This window comes from Brachyhypopomus gauderio, unplaced genomic scaffold (assembly GCF_052324685.1).
Source record: "Brachyhypopomus gauderio isolate BG-103 unplaced genomic scaffold, BGAUD_0.2 sc194, whole genome shotgun sequence".
In the NCBI taxonomy this organism is placed as follows: Eukaryota; Metazoa; Chordata; class Actinopteri; order Gymnotiformes; family Hypopomidae; genus Brachyhypopomus; species Brachyhypopomus gauderio.
Window position 1 is genome coordinate 119251 of NW_027507015.1, and position 18250 is coordinate 137500.

The window sequence follows — 18250 nt, forward strand, 5'->3', positions numbered from 1 at the left end:
AGCATATGAACATATCAGCTTGGCAAACATGCTTTTAAGTTTTGAAATTTCCAGGTCTACTTCTAAACATCTTGTCGAGCACCATTTTCATTCACTTTCTTGAAAGGGACTTAAATTTTTTACAACACAAGCTTGAATTTGTAGGTTATTTTGAGTGTCTATTGGGATTTGCTAGAGTGAAGCATGAAGTGCCTTGAAGAGTTTCATTAAATTAAAACATTGAAAGAAATGCTATAGAGTGAATTCACCCTGTCTTTAGAGGCTTTCTATCAATTTTTGACTCACACCCCTCTGACATTGAAAGGTGTGCTATTTTTGGACTAAAGGAATGCTTTTTTAGGACTAAAGCTGACTTAGCAGAGGATGGTTTCGATCCATCGACCTCTGGGTTATGGGCCCAGCACGCTTCCGCTGCGCCACTCTGCTTTCCCAGCACCCCAGATGGGACTCGAACCCACAATCCCTGGCTTAGGAGGCCAGTGCCTTATCCATTAGGCCACTGGGGCTCTTGCTAAAGCTTGCGGATGTCCAGTACCCACGATGAACGCAACCTATACTTCTGGAATATATCAGAGGGCTCTGTTCTCAGTACAGTCTGTTCTAGTCAGACACCTGAGAGACAGAAAAATGAAAAGTCAGTACAATGCTTCAACTCAATTTTGTTTCTGTACTGCTTTGTGCAAACACGACCATAGCTGAAGGGAATTAGCAGATCTTTTGTCATTTCAATCATTATAAATTTCAGTTTCCCTTTCACCCACTGAGCAGGGGACTTAGCAGATCTTTTGTATTTTCAATCTTTCTGGATTTCAGTTTCCCTTTCACCCAATCTTTGATATCCAGTGACATTTGAAAAATCCACACGTTGTTCCGCGTCCATTCTTTTGGCCAAATATGTAGAAGTCTGGAGGTCCTGGAGAAGATTCAGCAAGAGATCTTTGATAAGATAGGCCAGTGTAACACATCTCTCGACATTACCCCTTGTCATCACGCCATCTGTTGTCAGCAAATCAACCTCATGGCTCAAGGGAATTAGCAGATCTTTTGTACAAGCATATGAACATATCAACTTGGCAAACATGCTTTTAAGTTTTGAAATTTCCAGGTCTACTTCTAAACATCTTGTCGAGCACCATTTTCATTCACTTTCTTGAAAGGGACTTAAATTTTTTACAACACAAGCTTGAATTTGTAGGTTATTTTGAGTGTCTATTGGGATTTGCTAGAGTGAAGCATGAAGTGCCTTGAAGAGTTTCATTAAATTAAAACATTGAAAGAAATGCTATAGAGTGAATTCACCCTGTCTTTAGAGGCTTTCTATCAATTTTTGACTCACACCCCTCTGACATTGAAAGGTGTGCTATTTTTGGACTAAAGGAATGCTTTTTTAGGACTAAAGCTGACTTAGCAGAGGATGGTTTCGATCCATCGACCTCTGGGTTATGGGCCCAGCACGCTTCCGCTGCGCCACTCTGCTTTCCCAGCACCCCAGATGGGACTCGAACCCACAATCCCTGGCTTAGGAGGCCAGTGCCTTATCCATTAGGCCACTGGGGCTCTTGCTAAAGCTTGCGGATGTCCAGTACCCACGATGAACGCAACCTATACTTCTGGAATATATCAGAGGGCTCTGTTCTCAGTACAGTCTGTTTTAATCAGACACCTGAGAGACAGAAAAATGAAAAGTCAGTACAATGCTTCAACTCAATTTTGTTTCTGTACTGCTTTGTGCAAACACGACCATAGCTGAAGGGAATTAGCAGATCTTTTGTCATTTCAATCATTATGAATTTCAGTTTCCCTTTCACCCACTGAGCAGGGGACTTAGCAGATCTTTTGTATTTTCAATCTTTCTGGATTTCAGTTTCCCTTTCACCCAATCTTTGACATCCAGTGACATTTGAAAAATCCACACGTTGTTCCGCGTCACCTCTTTTGGCCAAATATGTAGAAGTCTGGAGGTCCTGGAGAAGATTCAGCAAGAGATCTTTGATAAGATAGGCCAATGTAACACATCTCTCGACATTACCCCTTGTCATCACGCCATCTGTTGTCAGCAAATCAACATCATGGCTCAAGGGAATTGGCAGATCTTTTGTACAAGCATATGAACATATCAGCTTGGCAAACATGCTTTTAAGTTTTGAAATTTCCAGGTCTACTTCTAAACATCTTGTCGAGCACCATTTTCATTCACTTTCTTGAAAGGGACTTACATTTTTTACAACACAAGCTTGAATTTGTAGGTTATTTTGAGTGTCTATTGGGATTTGCTAGAGTGAAGCATGAAGTGCCTTGAAGAGTTTCATTAAATTAAAACATTGAAAGAAATGCTATAGAGTGAATTCACCCTGTCTTTAGAGGCTTTCTATCAATTTTTGACTCACACCCCTCTGACATTGAAAGGTGTGCTATTTTTGGACTAAAGGAATGCTTTTTTAGGACTAAAGCTGACTTAGCAGAGGATGGTTTCGATCCATCGACCTCTGGGTTATGGGCCCAGCACGCTTCCGCTGCGCCACTCTGCTTTCCCAGCACCCCAGATGGGACTCGAACCCACAATCCCTGGCTTAGGAGGCCAGTGCCTTATCCATTAGGCCACTGGGGCTCTTGCTAAAGCTTGCGGATGTCCAGTACCCACGATGAACGCAACCTATACTTCTGGAATATATCAGAGGGCTCTGTTCTCAGTACAGTCTGTTCTAGTCAGACACCTGAGAGACAGAAAAATGAAAAGTCAGTACAATGCTTCAACTCAATTTTGTTTCTGTACTGCTTTGTGCAAACACGACCATAGCTGAAGGGAATTAGCAGATCTTTTGTCATTTCAATCATTATGAATTTCAGTTTCCCTTTCACCCACTGAGCAGGGGACTTAGCAGATCTTTTGTATTTTCAATCTTTCTGGATTTCAGTTTCCCTTTCACCCAATCTTTGATATCCAGTGACATTTGAAAAATCCACACGTTGTTCCGCGTCCATTCTTTTGGCCAAATATGTAGGAGAAGTCTGGAGGTCCTGGAGAAGATTTAGCAAGAGATCTTTGATAAGATAGGCCAGTGTAACACATCTCCCGACATTACCCCTTGTCATCACGCCATCTGTTGTCAGCAAATCAACCTCATGGCTCAAGGGAATTGGCAGATCTTTTGTACAAGCATATGAACATATCAGCTTGGCAAACATGCTTTTAAGTTTTGAAATTTCCAGGTCTACTTCTAAACATCTTGTCGAGCACCATTTTCATTCACTTTCTTGAAAGGGACTTAAATTTTTTACAACACAAGCTTGAATTTGTAGGTTATTTTGAGTGTCTATTGGGATTTGCTAGAGTGAAGCATGAAGTGCCTTGAAGAGTTTCATTAAATTAAAACATTGAAAGAAATGCTATAGAGTGAATTCACCCTGTCTTTAGAGGCTTTCTATCAATTTTTGACTCACACCCCTCTGACATTGAAAGGTGTGCTATTTTTGGACTAAAGGAATGCTTTTTTAGGACTAAAGCTGACTTAGCAGAGGATGGTTTCGATCCATCGACCTCTAGGTTATGGGCCCAGCACGCTTCCGCTGCGCCACTCTGCTTTCCCAGCACCCCAGATGGGACTCGAACCCACAATCCCTGGCTTAGGAGGCCAGTGCCTTATACATTAGGCCACTGGGGCTCTTGCTAAAGCTTGCGGATGTCCAGTACCCACGATGAACGCAACCTATACTTCTGGAATATATCAGAGGGCTCTGTTCTCAGTACAGTCTGTTCTAGTCAGACACCTGAGAGACAGAAAAATGAAAAGTCAGTACAATGCTTCAACTCAATTTTGTTTCTGTACTGCTTTGTGCAAACACGACCATAGCTGAAGGGAATTAGCAGATCTTTTGTCATTTCAATCATTATGAATTTCAGTTTCCCTTTCACCTACTGAGCAGGGGACTTAGCAGATCTTTTGTATTTTCAATCTTTCTGGATTTCAGTTTCCCTTTCACCCAATCTTTGACATCCAGTGACATTTGAAAAATCCACACGTTGTTCCGCATCACCTCTTTTGGCCAAATATGTAGAAGTCTGGAGGTCCTGGAGAAGATTCAGCAAGAGATCTTTGATAAGATAGGCCAATGTAACACATCTCTCGACATTACCCCTTGTCATCACGCCATCTGTTGTCAGCAAATCAACCTCATGGCTCAAGGGAATTGGCAGATCTTTTGTACAAGCATATGAACATATCAGCTTGGCAAACATGCTTTTAAGTTTTGAAATTTCCAGGTCTACTTCTAAACATCTTGTCGAGCACCATTTTCATTCACTTTCTTGAAAGGGACTTAAATTTTTTACAACACAAGCTTGAATTTGTAGGTTATTTTGAGTGTCTATTGGGATTTGCTAGAGTGAAGCATGAAGTGCCTTGAAGAGTTTCATTAAATTAAAACATTGAAAGAAATGCTATAGAGTGAATTCACCCTGTCTTTAGAGGCTTTCTATCAATTTTTGACTCACACCCCTCTGACATTGAAAGGTGTGCTATTTTTGGACTAAAGGAATGCTTTTTTAGGACTAAAGCTGACTTAGCAGAGGATGGTTTCGATCCATCGACCTCTGGGTTATGGGCCCAGCACGCTTCCGCTGCGCCACTCTGCTTTCCCAGCACCCCAGATGGGACTCGAACCCACAATCCCTGGCTTAGGAGGCCAGTGCCTTATCCATTAGGCCACTGGGGCTCTTGCTAAAGCTTGCGGATGTCCAGTACCCACGATGAACGCAACCTATACTTCTGGAATATATCAGAGGGCTCTGTTCTCAGTACAGTCTGTTCTAGTCAGACACCTGAGAGACAGAAAAATGAAAAGTCAGTACAATGCTTCAACTCAATTTTGTTTCTGTACTGCTTTGTGCAAACACGACCATAGCTGAAGGGAATTAGCAGATCTTTTGTCATTTCAATCATTATAAATTTCAGTTTCCCTTTCACCCACTGAGCAGGGGACTTAGCAGATCTTTTGTATTTTCAATCTTTCTGGATTTCAGTTTCCCTTTCACCCAATCTTTGATATCCAGTGACATTTGAAAAATCCACACGTTGTTCCGCGTCCATTCTTTTGGCCAAATATGTAGAAGTCTGGAGGTCCTGGAGAAGATTCAGCAAGAGATCTTTGATAAGATAGGCCAGTGTAACACATCTCTCGACATTACCCCTTGTCATCACGCCATCTGTTGTCAGCAAATCAACCTCATGGCTCAAGGGAATTAGCAGATCTTTTGTACAAGCATATGAACATATCAACTTGGCAAACATGCTTTTAAGTTTTGAAATTTCCAGGTCTACTTCTAAACATCTTGTCGAGCACCATTTTCATTCACTTTCTTGAAAGGGACTTAAATTTTTTACAACACAAGCTTGAATTTGTAGGTTATTTTGAGTGTCTATTGGGATTTGCTAGAGTGAAGCATGAAGTGCCTTGAAGAGTTTCATTAAATTAAAACATTGAAAGAAATGCTATAGAGTGAATTCACCCTGTCTTTAGAGGCTTTCTATCAATTTTTGACTCACACCCCTCTGACATTGAAAGGTGTGCTATTTTTGGACTAAAGGAATGCTTTTTTAGGACTAAAGCTGACTTAGCAGAGGATGGTTTCGATCCATCGACCTCTGGGTTATGGGCCCAGCACGCTTCCGCTGCGCCACTCTGCTTTCCCAGCACCCCAGATGGGACTCGAACCCACAATCCCTGGCTTAGGAGGCCAGTGCCTTATCCATTAGGCCACTGGGGCTCTTGCTAAAGCTTGCGGATGTCCAGTACCCACGATGAACGCAACCTATACTTCTGGAATATATCAGAGGGCTCTGTTCTCAGTACAGTCTGTTTTAATCAGACACCTGAGAGACAGAAAAATGAAAAGTCAGTACAATGCTTCAACTCAATTTTGTTTCTGTACTGCTTTGTGCAAACACGACCATAGCTGAAGGGAATTAGCAGATCTTTTGTCATTTCAATCATTATGAATTTCAGTTTCCCTTTCACCCACTGAGCAGGGGACTTAGCAGATCTTTTGTATTTTCAATCTTTCTGGATTTCAGTTTCCCTTTCACCCAATCTTTGACATCCAGTGACATTTGAAAAATCCACACGTTGTTCCGCATCACCTCTTTTGGCCAAATATGTAGAAGTCTGGAGGTCCTGGAGAAGATTCAGCAAGAGATCTTTGATAAGATAGGCCAATGTAACACATCTCTCGACATTACCCCTTGTCATCACGCCATCTGTTGTCAGCAAATCAACCTCATGGCTCAAGGGAATTGGCAGATCTTTTGTACAAGCATATGAACATATCAGCTTGGCAAACATGCTTTTAAGTTTTGAAATTTCCAGGTCTACTTCTAAACATCTTGTCGAGCACCATTTTCATTCACTTTCTTGAAAGGGACTTAAATTTTTTACAACACAAGCTTGAATTTGTAGGTTATTTTGAGTGTCTATTGGGATTTGCTAGAGTGAAGCATGAAGTGCCTTGAAGAGTTTCATTAAATTAAAACATTGAAAGAAATGCTATAGAGTGAATTCACCCTGTCTTTAGAGGCTTTCTATCAATTTTTGACTCACACCCCTCTGACATTGAAAGGTGTGCTATTTTTGGACTAAAGGAATGCTTTTTTAGGACTAAAGCTGACTTAGCAGAGGATGGTTTCGATCCATCGACCTCTGGGTTATGGGCCCAGCACGCTTCCGCTGCGCCACTCTGCTTTCCCAGCACCCCAGATGGGACTCGAACCCACAATCCCTGGCTTAGGAGGCCAGTGCCTTATCCATTAGGCCACTGGGGCTCTTGCTAAAGCTTGCGGATGTCCAGTACCCACGATGAACGCAACCTATACTTCTGGAATATATCAGAGGGCTCTGTTCTCAGTACAGTCTGTTCTAGTCAGACACCTGAGAGACAGAAAAATGAAAAGTCAGTACAATGCTTCAACTCAATTTTGTTTCTGTACTGCTTTGTGCAAACACGACCATAGCTGAAGGGAATTAGCAGATCTTTTGTCATTTCAATCATTATAAATTTCAGTTTCCCTTTCACCCACTGAGCAGGGGACTTAGCAGATCTTTTGTATTTTCAATCTTTCTGGATTTCAGTTTCCCTTTCACCCAATCTTTGATATCCAGTGACATTTGAAAAATCCACACGTTGTTCCGCGTCCATTCTTTTGGCCAAATATGTAGAAGTCTGGAGGTCCTGGAGAAGATTCAGCAAGAGATCTTTGATAAGATAGGCCAGTGTAACACATCTCTCGACATTACCCCTTGTCATCACGCCATCTGTTGTCAGCAAATCAACCTCATGGCTCAAGGGAATTAGCAGATCTTTTGTACAAGCATATGAACATATCAACTTGGCAAACATGCTTTTAAGTTTTGAAATTTCCAGGTCTACTTCTAAACATCTTGTCGAGCACCATTTTCATTCACTTTCTTGAAAGGGACTTAAATTTTTTACAACACAAGCTTGAATTTGTAGGTTATTTTGAGTGTCTATTGGGATTTGCTAGAGTGAAGCATGAAGTGCCTTGAAGAGTTTCATTAAATTAAAACATTGAAAGAAATGCTATAGAGTGAATTCACCCTGTCTTTAGAGGCTTTCTATCAATTTTTGACTCACACCCCTCTGACATTGAAAGGTGTGCTATTTTTGGACTAAAGGAATGCTTTTTTAGGACTAAAGCTGACTTAGCAGAGGATGGTTTCGATCCATCGACCTCTGGGTTATGGGCCCAGCACGCTTCCGCTGCGCCACTCTGCTTTCCCAGCACCCCAGATGGGACTCGAACCCACAATCCCTGGCTTAGGAGGCCAGTGCCTTATCCATTAGGCCACTGGGGCTCTTGCTAAAGCTTGCGGATGTCCAGTACCCACGATGAACGCAACCTATACTTCTGGAATATATCAGAGGGCTCTGTTCTCAGTACAGTCTGTTTTAATCAGACACCTGAGAGACAGAAAAATGAAAAGTCAGTACAATGCTTCAACTCAATTTTGTTTCTGTACTGCTTTGTGCAAACACGACCATAGCTGAAGGGAATTAGCAGATCTTTTGTCATTTCAATCATTATGAATTTCAGTTTCCCTTTCACCCACTGAGCAGGGGACTTAGCAGATCTTTTGTATTTTCAATCTTTCTGGATTTCAGTTTCCCTTTCACCCAATCTTTGACATCCAGTGACATTTGAAAAATCCACACGTTGTTCCGCGTCACCTCTTTTGGCCAAATATGTAGAAGTCTGGAGGTCCTGGAGAAGATTCAGCAAGAGATCTTTGATAAGATAGGCCAATGTAACACATCTCTCGACATTACCCCTTGTCATCACGCCATCTGTTGTCAGCAAATCAACATCATGGCTCAAGGGAATTGGCAGATCTTTTGTACAAGCATATGAACATATCAGCTTGGCAAACATGCTTTTAAGTTTTGAAATTTCCAGGTCTACTTCTAAACATCTTGTCGAGCACCATTTTCATTCACTTTCTTGAAAGGGACTTACATTTTTTACAACACAAGCTTGAATTTGTAGGTTATTTTGAGTGTCTATTGGGATTTGCTAGAGTGAAGCATGAAGTGCCTTGAAGAGTTTCATTAAATTAAAACATTGAAAGAAATGCTATAGAGTGAATTCACCCTGTCTTTAGAGGCTTTCTATCAATTTTTGACTCACACCCCTCTGACATTGAAAGGTGTGCTATTTTTGGACTAAAGGAATGCTTTTTTAGGACTAAAGCTGACTTAGCAGAGGATGGTTTCGATCCATCGACCTCTGGGTTATGGGCCCAGCACGCTTCCGCTGCGCCACTCTGCTTTCCCAGCACCCCAGATGGGACTCGAACCCACAATCCCTGGCTTAGGAGGCCAGTGCCTTATCCATTAGGCCACTGGGGCTCTTGCTAAAGCTTGCGGATGTCCAGTACCCACGATGAACGCAACCTATACTTCTGGAATATATCAGAGGGCTCTGTTCTCAGTACAGTCTGTTCTAGTCAGACACCTGAGAGACAGAAAAATGAAAAGTCAGTACAATGCTTCAACTCAATTTTGTTTCTGTACTGCTTTGTGCAAACACGACCATAGCTGAAGGGAATTAGCAGATCTTTTGTCATTTCAATCATTATGAATTTCAGTTTCCCTTTCACCCACTGAGCAGGGGACTTAGCAGATCTTTTGTATTTTCAATCTTTCTGGATTTCAGTTTCCCTTTCACCCAATCTTTGATATCCAGTGACATTTGAAAAATCCACACGTTGTTCCGCGTCCATTCTTTTGGCCAAATATGTAGGAGAAGTCTGGAGGTCCTGGAGAAGATTTAGCAAGAGATCTTTGATAAGATAGGCCAGTGTAACACATCTCCCGACATTACCCCTTGTCATCACGCCATCTGTTGTCAGCAAATCAACCTCATGGCTCAAGGGAATTGGCAGATCTTTTGTACAAGCATATGAACATATCAGCTTGGCAAACATGCTTTTAAGTTTTGAAATTTCCAGGTCTACTTCTAAACATCTTGTCGAGCACCATTTTCATTCACTTTCTTGAAAGGGACTTAAATTTTTTACAACACAAGCTTGAATTTGTAGGTTATTTTGAGTGTCTATTGGGATTTGCTAGAGTGAAGCATGAAGTGCCTTGAAGAGTTTCATTAAATTAAAACATTGAAAGAAATGCTATAGAGTGAATTCACCCTGTCTTTAGAGGCTTTCTATCAATTTTTGACTCACACCCCTCTGACATTGAAAGGTGTGCTATTTTTGGACTAAAGGAATGCTTTTTTAGGACTAAAGCTGACTTAGCAGAGGATGGTTTCGATCCATCGACCTCTAGGTTATGGGCCCAGCACGCTTCCGCTGCGCCACTCTGCTTTCCCAGCACCCCAGATGGGACTCGAACCCACAATCCCTGGCTTAGGAGGCCAGTGCCTTATACATTAGGCCACTGGGGCTCTTGCTAAAGCTTGCGGATGTCCAGTACCCACGATGAACGCAACCTATACTTCTGGAATATATCAGAGGGCTCTGTTCTCAGTACAGTCTGTTCTAGTCAGACACCTGAGAGACAGAAAAATGAAAAGTCAGTACAATGCTTCAACTCAATTTTGTTTCTGTACTGCTTTGTGCAAACACGACCATAGCTGAAGGGAATTAGCAGATCTTTTGTCATTTCAATCATTATGAATTTCAGTTTCCCTTTCACCTACTGAGCAGGGGACTTAGCAGATCTTTTGTATTTTCAATCTTTCTGGATTTCAGTTTCCCTTTCACCCAATCTTTGACATCCAGTGACATTTGAAAAATCCACACGTTGTTCCGCATCACCTCTTTTGGCCAAATATGTAGAAGTCTGGAGGTCCTGGAGAAGATTCAGCAAGAGATCTTTGATAAGATAGGCCAATGTAACACATCTCTCGACATTACCCCTTGTCATCACGCCATCTGTTGTCAGCAAATCAACCTCATGGCTCAAGGGAATTGGCAGATCTTTTGTACAAGCATATGAACATATCAGCTTGGCAAACATGCTTTTAAGTTTTGAAATTTCCAGGTCTACTTCTAAACATCTTGTCGAGCACCATTTTCATTCACTTTCTTGAAAGGGACTTAAATTTTTTACAACACAAGCTTGAATTTGTAGGTTATTTTGAGTGTCTATTGGGATTTGCTAGAGTGAAGCATGAAGTGCCTTGAAGAGTTTCATTAAATTAAAACATTGAAAGAAATGCTATAGAGTGAATTCACCCTGTCTTTAGAGGCTTTCTATCAATTTTTGACTCACACCCCTCTGACATTGAAAGGTGTGCTATTTTTGGACTAAAGGAATGCTTTTTTAGGACTAAAGCTGACTTAGCAGAGGATGGTTTCGATCCATCGACCTCTGGGTTATGGGCCCAGCACGCTTCCGCTGCGCCACTCTGCTTTCCCAGCACCCCAGATGGGACTCGAACCCACAATCCCTGGCTTAGGAGGCCAGTGCCTTATCCATTAGGCCACTGGGGCTCTTGCTAAAGCTTGCGGATGTCCAGTACCCACGATGAACGCAACCTATACTTCTGGAATATATCAGAGGGCTCTGTTCTCAGTACAGTCTGTTCTAGTCAGACACCTGAGAGACAGAAAAATGAAAAGTCAGTACAATGCTTCAACTCAATTTTGTTTCTGTACTGCTTTGTGCAAACACGACCATAGCTGAAGGGAATTAGCAGATCTTTTGTCATTTCAATCATTATAAATTTCAGTTTCCCTTTCACCCACTGAGCAGGGGACTTAGCAGATCTTTTGTATTTTCAATCTTTCTGGATTTCAGTTTCCCTTTCACCCAATCTTTGATATCCAGTGACATTTGAAAAATCCACACGTTGTTCCGCGTCCATTCTTTTGGCCAAATATGTAGAAGTCTGGAGGTCCTGGAGAAGATTCAGCAAGAGATCTTTGATAAGATAGGCCAGTGTAACACATCTCTCGACATTACCCCTTGTCATCACGCCATCTGTTGTCAGCAAATCAACCTCATGGCTCAAGGGAATTAGCAGATCTTTTGTACAAGCATATGAACATATCAACTTGGCAAACATGCTTTTAAGTTTTGAAATTTCCAGGTCTACTTCTAAACATCTTGTCGAGCACCATTTTCATTCACTTTCTTGAAAGGGACTTAAATTTTTTACAACACAAGCTTGAATTTGTAGGTTATTTTGAGTGTCTATTGGGATTTGCTAGAGTGAAGCATGAAGTGCCTTGAAGAGTTTCATTAAATTAAAACATTGAAAGAAATGCTATAGAGTGAATTCACCCTGTCTTTAGAGGCTTTCTATCAATTTTTGACTCACACCCCTCTGACATTGAAAGGTGTGCTATTTTTGGACTAAAGGAATGCTTTTTTAGGACTAAAGCTGACTTAGCAGAGGATGGTTTCGATCCATCGACCTCTGGGTTATGGGCCCAGCACGCTTCCGCTGCGCCACTCTGCTTTCCCAGCACCCCAGATGGGACTCGAACCCACAATCCCTGGCTTAGGAGGCCAGTGCCTTATCCATTAGGCCACTGGGGCTCTTGCTAAAGCTTGCGGATGTCCAGTACCCACGATGAACGCAACCTATACTTCTGGAATATATCAGAGGGCTCTGTTCTCAGTACAGTCTGTTTTAATCAGACACCTGAGAGACAGAAAAATGAAAAGTCAGTACAATGCTTCAACTCAATTTTGTTTCTGTACTGCTTTGTGCAAACACGACCATAGCTGAAGGGAATTAGCAGATCTTTTGTCATTTCAATCATTATGAATTTCAGTTTCCCTTTCACCCACTGAGCAGGGGACTTAGCAGATCTTTTGTATTTTCAATCTTTCTGGATTTCAGTTTCCCTTTCACCCAATCTTTGACATCCAGTGACATTTGAAAAATCCACACGTTGTTCCGCGTCACCTCTTTTGGCCAAATATGTAGAAGTCTGGAGGTCCTGGAGAAGATTCAGCAAGAGATCTTTGATAAGATAGGCCAATGTAACACATCTCTCGACATTACCCCTTGTCATCACGCCATCTGTTGTCAGCAAATCAACATCATGGCTCAAGGGAATTGGCAGATCTTTTGTACAAGCATATGAACATATCAGCTTGGCAAACATGCTTTTAAGTTTTGAAATTTCCAGGTCTACTTCTAAACATCTTGTCGAGCACCATTTTCATTCACTTTCTTGAAAGGGACTTAAATTTTTTACAACACAAGCTTGAATTTGTAGGTTATTTTGAGTGTCTATTGGGATTTGCTAGAGTGAAGCATGAAGTGCCTTGAAGAGTTTCATTAAATTAAAACATTGAAAGAAATGCTATAGAGTGAATTCACCCTGTCTTTAGAGGCTTTCTATCAATTTTTGACTCACACCCCTCTGACATTGAAAGGTGTGCTATTTTTGGACTAAAGGAATGCTTTTTTAGGACTAAAGCTGACTTAGCAGAGGATGGTTTCGATCCATCGACCTCTGGGTTATGGGCCCAGCACGCTTCCGCTGCGCCACTCTGCTTTCCCAGCACCCCAGATGGGACTCGAACCCACAATCCCTGGCTTAGGAGGCCAGTGCCTTATCCATTAGGCCACTGGGGCTCTTGCTAAAGCTTGCGGATGTCCAGTACCCACGATGAACGCAACCTATACTTCTGGAATATATCAGAGGGCTCTGTTCTCAGTACAGTCTGTTCTAGTCAGACACCTGAGAGACAGAAAAATGAAAAGTCAGTACAATGCTTCAACTCAATTTTGTTTCTGTACTGCTTTGTGCAAACACGACCATAGCTGAAGGGAATTAGCAGATCTTTTGTCATTTCAATCATTATGAATTTCAGTTTCCCTTTCACCCACTGAGCAGGGGACTTAGCAGATCTTTTGTATTTTCAATCTTTCTGGATTTCAGTTTCCCTTTCACCCAATCTTTGATATCCAGTGACATTTGAAAAATCCACACGTTGTTCCGCGTCCATTCTTTTGGCCAAATATGTAGGAGAAGTCTGGAGGTCCTGGAGAAGATTTAGCAAGAGATCTTTGATAAGATAGGCCAGTGTAACACATCTCCCGACATTACCCCTTGTCATCACGCCATCTGTTGTCAGCAAATCAACCTCATGGCTCAAGGGAATTGGCAGATCTTTTGTACAAGCATATGAACATATCAGCTTGGCAAACATGCTTTTAAGTTTTGAAATTTCCAGGTCTACTTCTAAACATCTTGTCGAGCACCATTTTCATTCACTTTCTTGAAAGGGACTTAAATTTTTTACAACACAAGCTTGAATTTGTAGGTTATTTTGAGTGTCTATTGGGATTTGCTAGAGTGAAGCATGAAGTGCCTTGAAGAGTTTCATTAAATTAAAACATTGAAAGAAATGCTATAGAGTGAATTCACCCTGTCTTTAGAGGCTTTCTATCAATTTTTGACTCACACCCCTCTGACATTGAAAGGTGTGCTATTTTTGGACTAAAGGAATGCTTTTTTAGGACTAAAGCTGACTTAGCAGAGGATGGTTTCGATCCATCGACCTCTAGGTTATGGGCCCAGCACTCTTCCGCTGCGCCACTCTGCTTTCCCAGCACCCCAGATGGGACTCGAACCCACAATCCCTGGCTTAGGAGGCCAGTGCCTTATACATTAGGCCACTGGGGCTCTTGCTAAAGCTTGCGGATGTCCAGTACCCACGATGAACGCAACCTATACTTCTGGAATATATCAGAGGGCTCTGTTCTCAGTACAGTCTGTTCTAGTCAGACACCTGAGAGACAGAAAAATGAAAAGTCAGTACAATGCTTCAACTCAATTTTGTTTCTGTACTGCTTTGTGCAAACACGACCATAGCTGAAGGGAATTAGCAGATCTTTTGTCATTTCAATCATTATGAATTTCAGTTTCCCTTTCACCTACTGAGCAGGGGACTTAGCAGATCTTTTGTATTTTCAATCTTTCTGGATTTCAGTTTCCCTTTCACCCAATCTTTGACATCCAGTGACATTTGAAAAATCCACACGTTGTTCCGCATCACCTCTTTTGGCCAAATATGTAGAAGTCTGGAGGTCCTGGAGAAGATTCAGCAAGAGATCTTTGATAAGATAGGCCAATGTAACACATCTCTCGACATTACCCCTTGTCATCACGCCATCTGTTGTCAGCAAATCAACCTCATGGCTCAAGGGAATTGGCAGATCTTTTGTACAAGCATATGAACATATCAGCTTGGCAAACATGCTTTTAAGTTTTGAAATTTCCAGGTCTACTTCTAAACATCTTGTCGAGCACCATTTTCATTCACTTTCTTGAAAGGGACTTAAATTTTTTACAACACAAGCTTGAATTTGTAGGTTATTTTGAGTGTCTATTGGGATTTGCTAGAGTGAAGCATGAAGTGCCTTGAAGAGTTTCATTAAATTAAAACATTGAAAGAAATGCTATAGAGTGAATTCACCCTGTCTTTAGAGGCTTTCTATCAATTTTTGACTCACACCCCTCTGACATTGAAAGGTGTGCTATTTTTGGACTAAAGGAATGCTTTTTTAGGACTAAAGCTGACTTAGCAGAGGATGGTTTCGATCCATCGACCTCTGGGTTATGGGCCCAGCACGCTTCCGCTGCGCCACTCTGCTTTCCCAGCACCCCAGATGGGACTCGAACCCACAATCCCTGGCTTAGGAGGCCAGTGCCTTATACATTAGGCCACTGGGGCTCTTGCTAAAGCTTGCGGATGTCCAGTACCCACGATGAACGCAACCTATACTTCTGGAATATATCAGAGGGCTCTGTTCTCAGTACAGTCTGTTCTAGTCAGACACCTGAGAGACAGAAAAATGAAAAGTCAGTACAATGCTTCAACTCAATTTTGTTTCTGTACTGCTTTGTGCAAACACGACCATAGCTGAAGGGAATTAGCAGATCTTTTGTCATTTCAATCATTATGAATTTCAGTTTCCCTTTCACCTACTGAGCAGGGGACTTAGCAGATCTTTTGTATTTTCAATCTTTCTGGATTTCAGTTTCCCTTTCACCCAATCTTTGACATCCAGTGACATTTGAAAAATCCACACGTTGTTCCGCATCACCTCTTTTGGCCAAATATGTAGAAGTCTGGAGGTCCTGGAGAAGATTCAGCAAGAGATCTTTGATAAGATAGGCCAATGTAACACATCTCTCGACATTACCCCTTGTCATCACGCCATCTGTTGTCAGCAAATCAACCTCATGGCTCAAGGGAATTGGCAGATCTTTTGTACAAGCATATGAACATATCAGCTTGGCAAACATGCTTTTAAGTTTTGAAATTTCCAGGTCTACTTCTAAACATCTTGTCGAGCACCATTTTCATTCACTTTCTTGAAAGGGACTTAAATTTTTTACAACACAAGCTTGAATTTGTAGGTTATTTTGAGTGTCTATTGGGATTTGCTAGAGTGAAGCATGAAGTGCCTTGAAGAGTTTCATTAAATTAAAACATTGAAAGAAATGCTATAGAGTGAATTCACCCTGTCTTTAGAGGCTTTCTATCAATTTTTGACTCACACCCCTCTGACATTGAAAGGTGTGCTATTTTTGGACTAAAGGAATGCTTTTTTAGGACTAAAGCTGACTTAGCAGAGGATGGTTTCGATCCATCGACCTCTGGGTTATGGGCCCAGCACGCTTCCGCTGCGCCACTCTGCTTTCCCAGCACCCCAGATGGGACTCGAACCCACAATCCCTGGCTTAGGAGGCCAGTGCCTTATACATTAGGCCACTGGGGCTCTTGCTAAAGCTTGCGGATGTCCAGTACCCACGATGAACGCAACCTATACTTCTGGAATATATCAGAGGGCTCTGTTCTCAGTACAGTCTGTTCTAGTCAGACACCTGAGAGACAGAAAAATGAAAAGTCAGTACAATGCTTCAACTCAATTTTGTTTCTGTACTGCTTTGTGCAAACACGACCATAGCTGAAGGGAATTAGCAGATCTTTTGTCATTTCAATCATTATGAATTTCAGTTTCCCTTTCACCCACTGAGCAGGGGACTTAGCAGATCTTTTGTATTTTCAATCTTTCTGGATTTCAGTTTCCCTTTCACCCAATCTTTGATATCCAGTGACATTTGAAAAATCCACACGTTGTTCCGCGTCCATTCTTTTGGCCAAATATGTAGGAGAAGTCTGGAGGTCCTGGAGAAGATTTAGCAAGAGATCTTTGATAAGATAGGCCAGTGTAACACATCTCTCGACATTACCCCTTGTCATCAGGCCATCTGTTGTCAGCAAATCAACCTCATGGCTCAAGGGAATTGGCAGATCTTTTGTACAAGCATATGAACATATCAGCTTGGCAAACATGCTTTTAAGTTTTGAAATTTCCAGGTCTACTTCTAAACATCTTGTCGAGCACCATTTTCATTCACTTTCTTGAAAGGGACTTACATTTTTTACAACACAAGCTTGAATTTGTAGGTTATTTTGAGTGTCTATTGGGATTTGCTAGAGTGAAGCATGAAGTGCCTTGAAGAGTTTCATTAAATTAAAACATTGAAAGAAATGCTATAGAGTGAATTCACCCTGTCTTTAGAGGCTTTCTATCAATTTTTGACTCACACCCCTCTGACATTGAAAGGTGTGCTATTTTTGGACTAAAGGAATGCTTTTTCAGGACTAAAGCTGACTTAGCAGAGGATGGTTTCGATCCATCGACCTCTGGGTTATGGGCCCAGCACGCTTCCGCTGCGCCACTCTGCTTTCCCAGCACCCCAGATGGGACTCGAACCCACAATCCCTGGCTTAGGAGGCCAGTGCCTTATCCATTAGGCCACTGGGGCTCTTGCTAAAGCTTGCGGATGTCCAGTACCCACGATGAACGCAACCTATACTTCTGGAATATATCAGAGGGCTCTGTTCTCAGTACAGTCTGTTCTAGTCAGACACCTGAGAGACAGAAAAATGAAAAGTCAGTACAATGCTTCAACTCAATTTTGTTTCTGTACTGCTTTGTGCAAACACGACCATAGCTGAAGGGAATTAGCAGATCTTTTGTCATTTCAATCATTATGAATTTCAGTTTCCCTTTCACCCACTGAGCAGGGGACTTAGCAGATCTTTTGTATTTTCAATCTTTCTGGATTTCAGTTTCCCTTTCACCCAATCTTTGACATCCAGTGACATTTGAAAAATCCACACTTTGTTCCGCGTCACCTCTTTTGGCCAAATATGTAGAAGTCTGGAGGTCCTGGAGAAGATTCAGCAAGAGATCTTTGATAAGATAGGCCAATGTAACACATCTCTCGACATTACCCCTTGTCATCACGCCATCTGTTGTCAGCAAATCAACCTCATGGCTCAAGGGAATTGGCAGATCTTTTGTACAAGCATATGAACATATCAGCTTGGCAAACATGCTTTTAAGTTTTGAAATTTCCAGGTCTACTTCTAAACATCTTGTCGAGCACCATTTTCATTCACTTTCTTGAAAGGGACTTACATTTTTTACAACACAAGCTTGAATTTGTAGGTTATTTTGAGTGTCTATTGGGATTTGCTAGAGTGAAGCATGAAGTGCCTTGAAGAGTTTCATTAAATTAAAACATTGAAAGAAATGCTATAGAGTGAATTCACCCTGTCTTTAGAGGCTTTCTATCAATTTTTGACTCACACCCCTCTGACATTGAAAGGTGTGCTATTTTTGGACTAAAGGAATGCTTTTTCAGGACTAAAGCTGACTTAGCAGAGGATGGTTTC

General features: G+C 41.7%; 31 non-coding genes across 31 annotated transcripts; all 31 read right to left on the reverse strand.

Annotated features, from left to right (window-relative positions):
- Window positions 1–354: 354 nt before the first annotated feature.
- On the reverse strand, window positions 355–426 carry trnam-cau (transfer RNA methionine (anticodon CAU)). The gene has a single exon. It is a non-coding gene; the product is annotated as a tRNA-Met (tRNA).
- A 7-nt stretch (window positions 427–433) lies between these two features.
- Window positions 434–506, reverse strand: trnar-ccu (transfer RNA arginine (anticodon CCU)). Its single transcript has one exon. It is a non-coding gene; the product is annotated as a tRNA-Arg (tRNA).
- An 899-nt stretch (window positions 507–1405) lies between these two features.
- trnam-cau (transfer RNA methionine (anticodon CAU)) lies at window positions 1406–1477 on the reverse strand. The gene has a single exon. It is a non-coding gene; the product is annotated as a tRNA-Met (tRNA).
- A 7-nt stretch (window positions 1478–1484) lies between these two features.
- Window positions 1485–1557, reverse strand: trnar-ccu (transfer RNA arginine (anticodon CCU)). The gene has a single exon. It is a non-coding gene; the product is annotated as a tRNA-Arg (tRNA).
- An 899-nt stretch (window positions 1558–2456) lies between these two features.
- Window positions 2457–2528, reverse strand: trnam-cau (transfer RNA methionine (anticodon CAU)). The gene has a single exon. It is a non-coding gene; the product is annotated as a tRNA-Met (tRNA).
- Window positions 2529–2535: 7 nt separating this feature from the next.
- On the reverse strand, window positions 2536–2608 carry trnar-ccu (transfer RNA arginine (anticodon CCU)). Its single transcript has one exon. It is a non-coding gene; the product is annotated as a tRNA-Arg (tRNA).
- A 981-nt stretch (window positions 2609–3589) lies between these two features.
- Window positions 3590–3662, reverse strand: trnar-ccu (transfer RNA arginine (anticodon CCU)). The gene has a single exon. It is a non-coding gene; the product is annotated as a tRNA-Arg (tRNA).
- An 899-nt stretch (window positions 3663–4561) lies between these two features.
- trnam-cau (transfer RNA methionine (anticodon CAU)) lies at window positions 4562–4633 on the reverse strand. Its single transcript has one exon. It is a non-coding gene; the product is annotated as a tRNA-Met (tRNA).
- A 7-nt stretch (window positions 4634–4640) lies between these two features.
- On the reverse strand, window positions 4641–4713 carry trnar-ccu (transfer RNA arginine (anticodon CCU)). The gene has a single exon. It is a non-coding gene; the product is annotated as a tRNA-Arg (tRNA).
- An 899-nt stretch (window positions 4714–5612) lies between these two features.
- Window positions 5613–5684, reverse strand: trnam-cau (transfer RNA methionine (anticodon CAU)). Its single transcript has one exon. It is a non-coding gene; the product is annotated as a tRNA-Met (tRNA).
- A 7-nt stretch (window positions 5685–5691) lies between these two features.
- On the reverse strand, window positions 5692–5764 carry trnar-ccu (transfer RNA arginine (anticodon CCU)). Its single transcript has one exon. It is a non-coding gene; the product is annotated as a tRNA-Arg (tRNA).
- Window positions 5765–6663: 899 nt separating this feature from the next.
- Window positions 6664–6735, reverse strand: trnam-cau (transfer RNA methionine (anticodon CAU)). The gene has a single exon. It is a non-coding gene; the product is annotated as a tRNA-Met (tRNA).
- A 7-nt stretch (window positions 6736–6742) lies between these two features.
- Window positions 6743–6815, reverse strand: trnar-ccu (transfer RNA arginine (anticodon CCU)). Its single transcript has one exon. It is a non-coding gene; the product is annotated as a tRNA-Arg (tRNA).
- An 899-nt stretch (window positions 6816–7714) lies between these two features.
- trnam-cau (transfer RNA methionine (anticodon CAU)) lies at window positions 7715–7786 on the reverse strand. Its single transcript has one exon. It is a non-coding gene; the product is annotated as a tRNA-Met (tRNA).
- A 7-nt stretch (window positions 7787–7793) lies between these two features.
- trnar-ccu (transfer RNA arginine (anticodon CCU)) lies at window positions 7794–7866 on the reverse strand. The gene has a single exon. It is a non-coding gene; the product is annotated as a tRNA-Arg (tRNA).
- An 899-nt stretch (window positions 7867–8765) lies between these two features.
- On the reverse strand, window positions 8766–8837 carry trnam-cau (transfer RNA methionine (anticodon CAU)). The gene has a single exon. It is a non-coding gene; the product is annotated as a tRNA-Met (tRNA).
- A 7-nt stretch (window positions 8838–8844) lies between these two features.
- trnar-ccu (transfer RNA arginine (anticodon CCU)) lies at window positions 8845–8917 on the reverse strand. Its single transcript has one exon. It is a non-coding gene; the product is annotated as a tRNA-Arg (tRNA).
- Window positions 8918–9898: 981 nt separating this feature from the next.
- trnar-ccu (transfer RNA arginine (anticodon CCU)) lies at window positions 9899–9971 on the reverse strand. Its single transcript has one exon. It is a non-coding gene; the product is annotated as a tRNA-Arg (tRNA).
- Window positions 9972–10870: 899 nt separating this feature from the next.
- Window positions 10871–10942, reverse strand: trnam-cau (transfer RNA methionine (anticodon CAU)). Its single transcript has one exon. It is a non-coding gene; the product is annotated as a tRNA-Met (tRNA).
- Window positions 10943–10949: 7 nt separating this feature from the next.
- trnar-ccu (transfer RNA arginine (anticodon CCU)) lies at window positions 10950–11022 on the reverse strand. The gene has a single exon. It is a non-coding gene; the product is annotated as a tRNA-Arg (tRNA).
- An 899-nt stretch (window positions 11023–11921) lies between these two features.
- Window positions 11922–11993, reverse strand: trnam-cau (transfer RNA methionine (anticodon CAU)). The gene has a single exon. It is a non-coding gene; the product is annotated as a tRNA-Met (tRNA).
- Window positions 11994–12000: 7 nt separating this feature from the next.
- trnar-ccu (transfer RNA arginine (anticodon CCU)) lies at window positions 12001–12073 on the reverse strand. The gene has a single exon. It is a non-coding gene; the product is annotated as a tRNA-Arg (tRNA).
- Window positions 12074–12972: 899 nt separating this feature from the next.
- trnam-cau (transfer RNA methionine (anticodon CAU)) lies at window positions 12973–13044 on the reverse strand. The gene has a single exon. It is a non-coding gene; the product is annotated as a tRNA-Met (tRNA).
- A 7-nt stretch (window positions 13045–13051) lies between these two features.
- Window positions 13052–13124, reverse strand: trnar-ccu (transfer RNA arginine (anticodon CCU)). The gene has a single exon. It is a non-coding gene; the product is annotated as a tRNA-Arg (tRNA).
- Window positions 13125–14105: 981 nt separating this feature from the next.
- On the reverse strand, window positions 14106–14178 carry trnar-ccu (transfer RNA arginine (anticodon CCU)). Its single transcript has one exon. It is a non-coding gene; the product is annotated as a tRNA-Arg (tRNA).
- Window positions 14179–15077: 899 nt separating this feature from the next.
- Window positions 15078–15149, reverse strand: trnam-cau (transfer RNA methionine (anticodon CAU)). Its single transcript has one exon. It is a non-coding gene; the product is annotated as a tRNA-Met (tRNA).
- A 7-nt stretch (window positions 15150–15156) lies between these two features.
- trnar-ccu (transfer RNA arginine (anticodon CCU)) lies at window positions 15157–15229 on the reverse strand. The gene has a single exon. It is a non-coding gene; the product is annotated as a tRNA-Arg (tRNA).
- Window positions 15230–16128: 899 nt separating this feature from the next.
- On the reverse strand, window positions 16129–16200 carry trnam-cau (transfer RNA methionine (anticodon CAU)). The gene has a single exon. It is a non-coding gene; the product is annotated as a tRNA-Met (tRNA).
- A 7-nt stretch (window positions 16201–16207) lies between these two features.
- On the reverse strand, window positions 16208–16280 carry trnar-ccu (transfer RNA arginine (anticodon CCU)). The gene has a single exon. It is a non-coding gene; the product is annotated as a tRNA-Arg (tRNA).
- A 902-nt stretch (window positions 16281–17182) lies between these two features.
- On the reverse strand, window positions 17183–17254 carry trnam-cau (transfer RNA methionine (anticodon CAU)). The gene has a single exon. It is a non-coding gene; the product is annotated as a tRNA-Met (tRNA).
- Window positions 17255–17261: 7 nt separating this feature from the next.
- Window positions 17262–17334, reverse strand: trnar-ccu (transfer RNA arginine (anticodon CCU)). The gene has a single exon. It is a non-coding gene; the product is annotated as a tRNA-Arg (tRNA).
- Window positions 17335–18250: the final 916 nt, after the last annotated feature.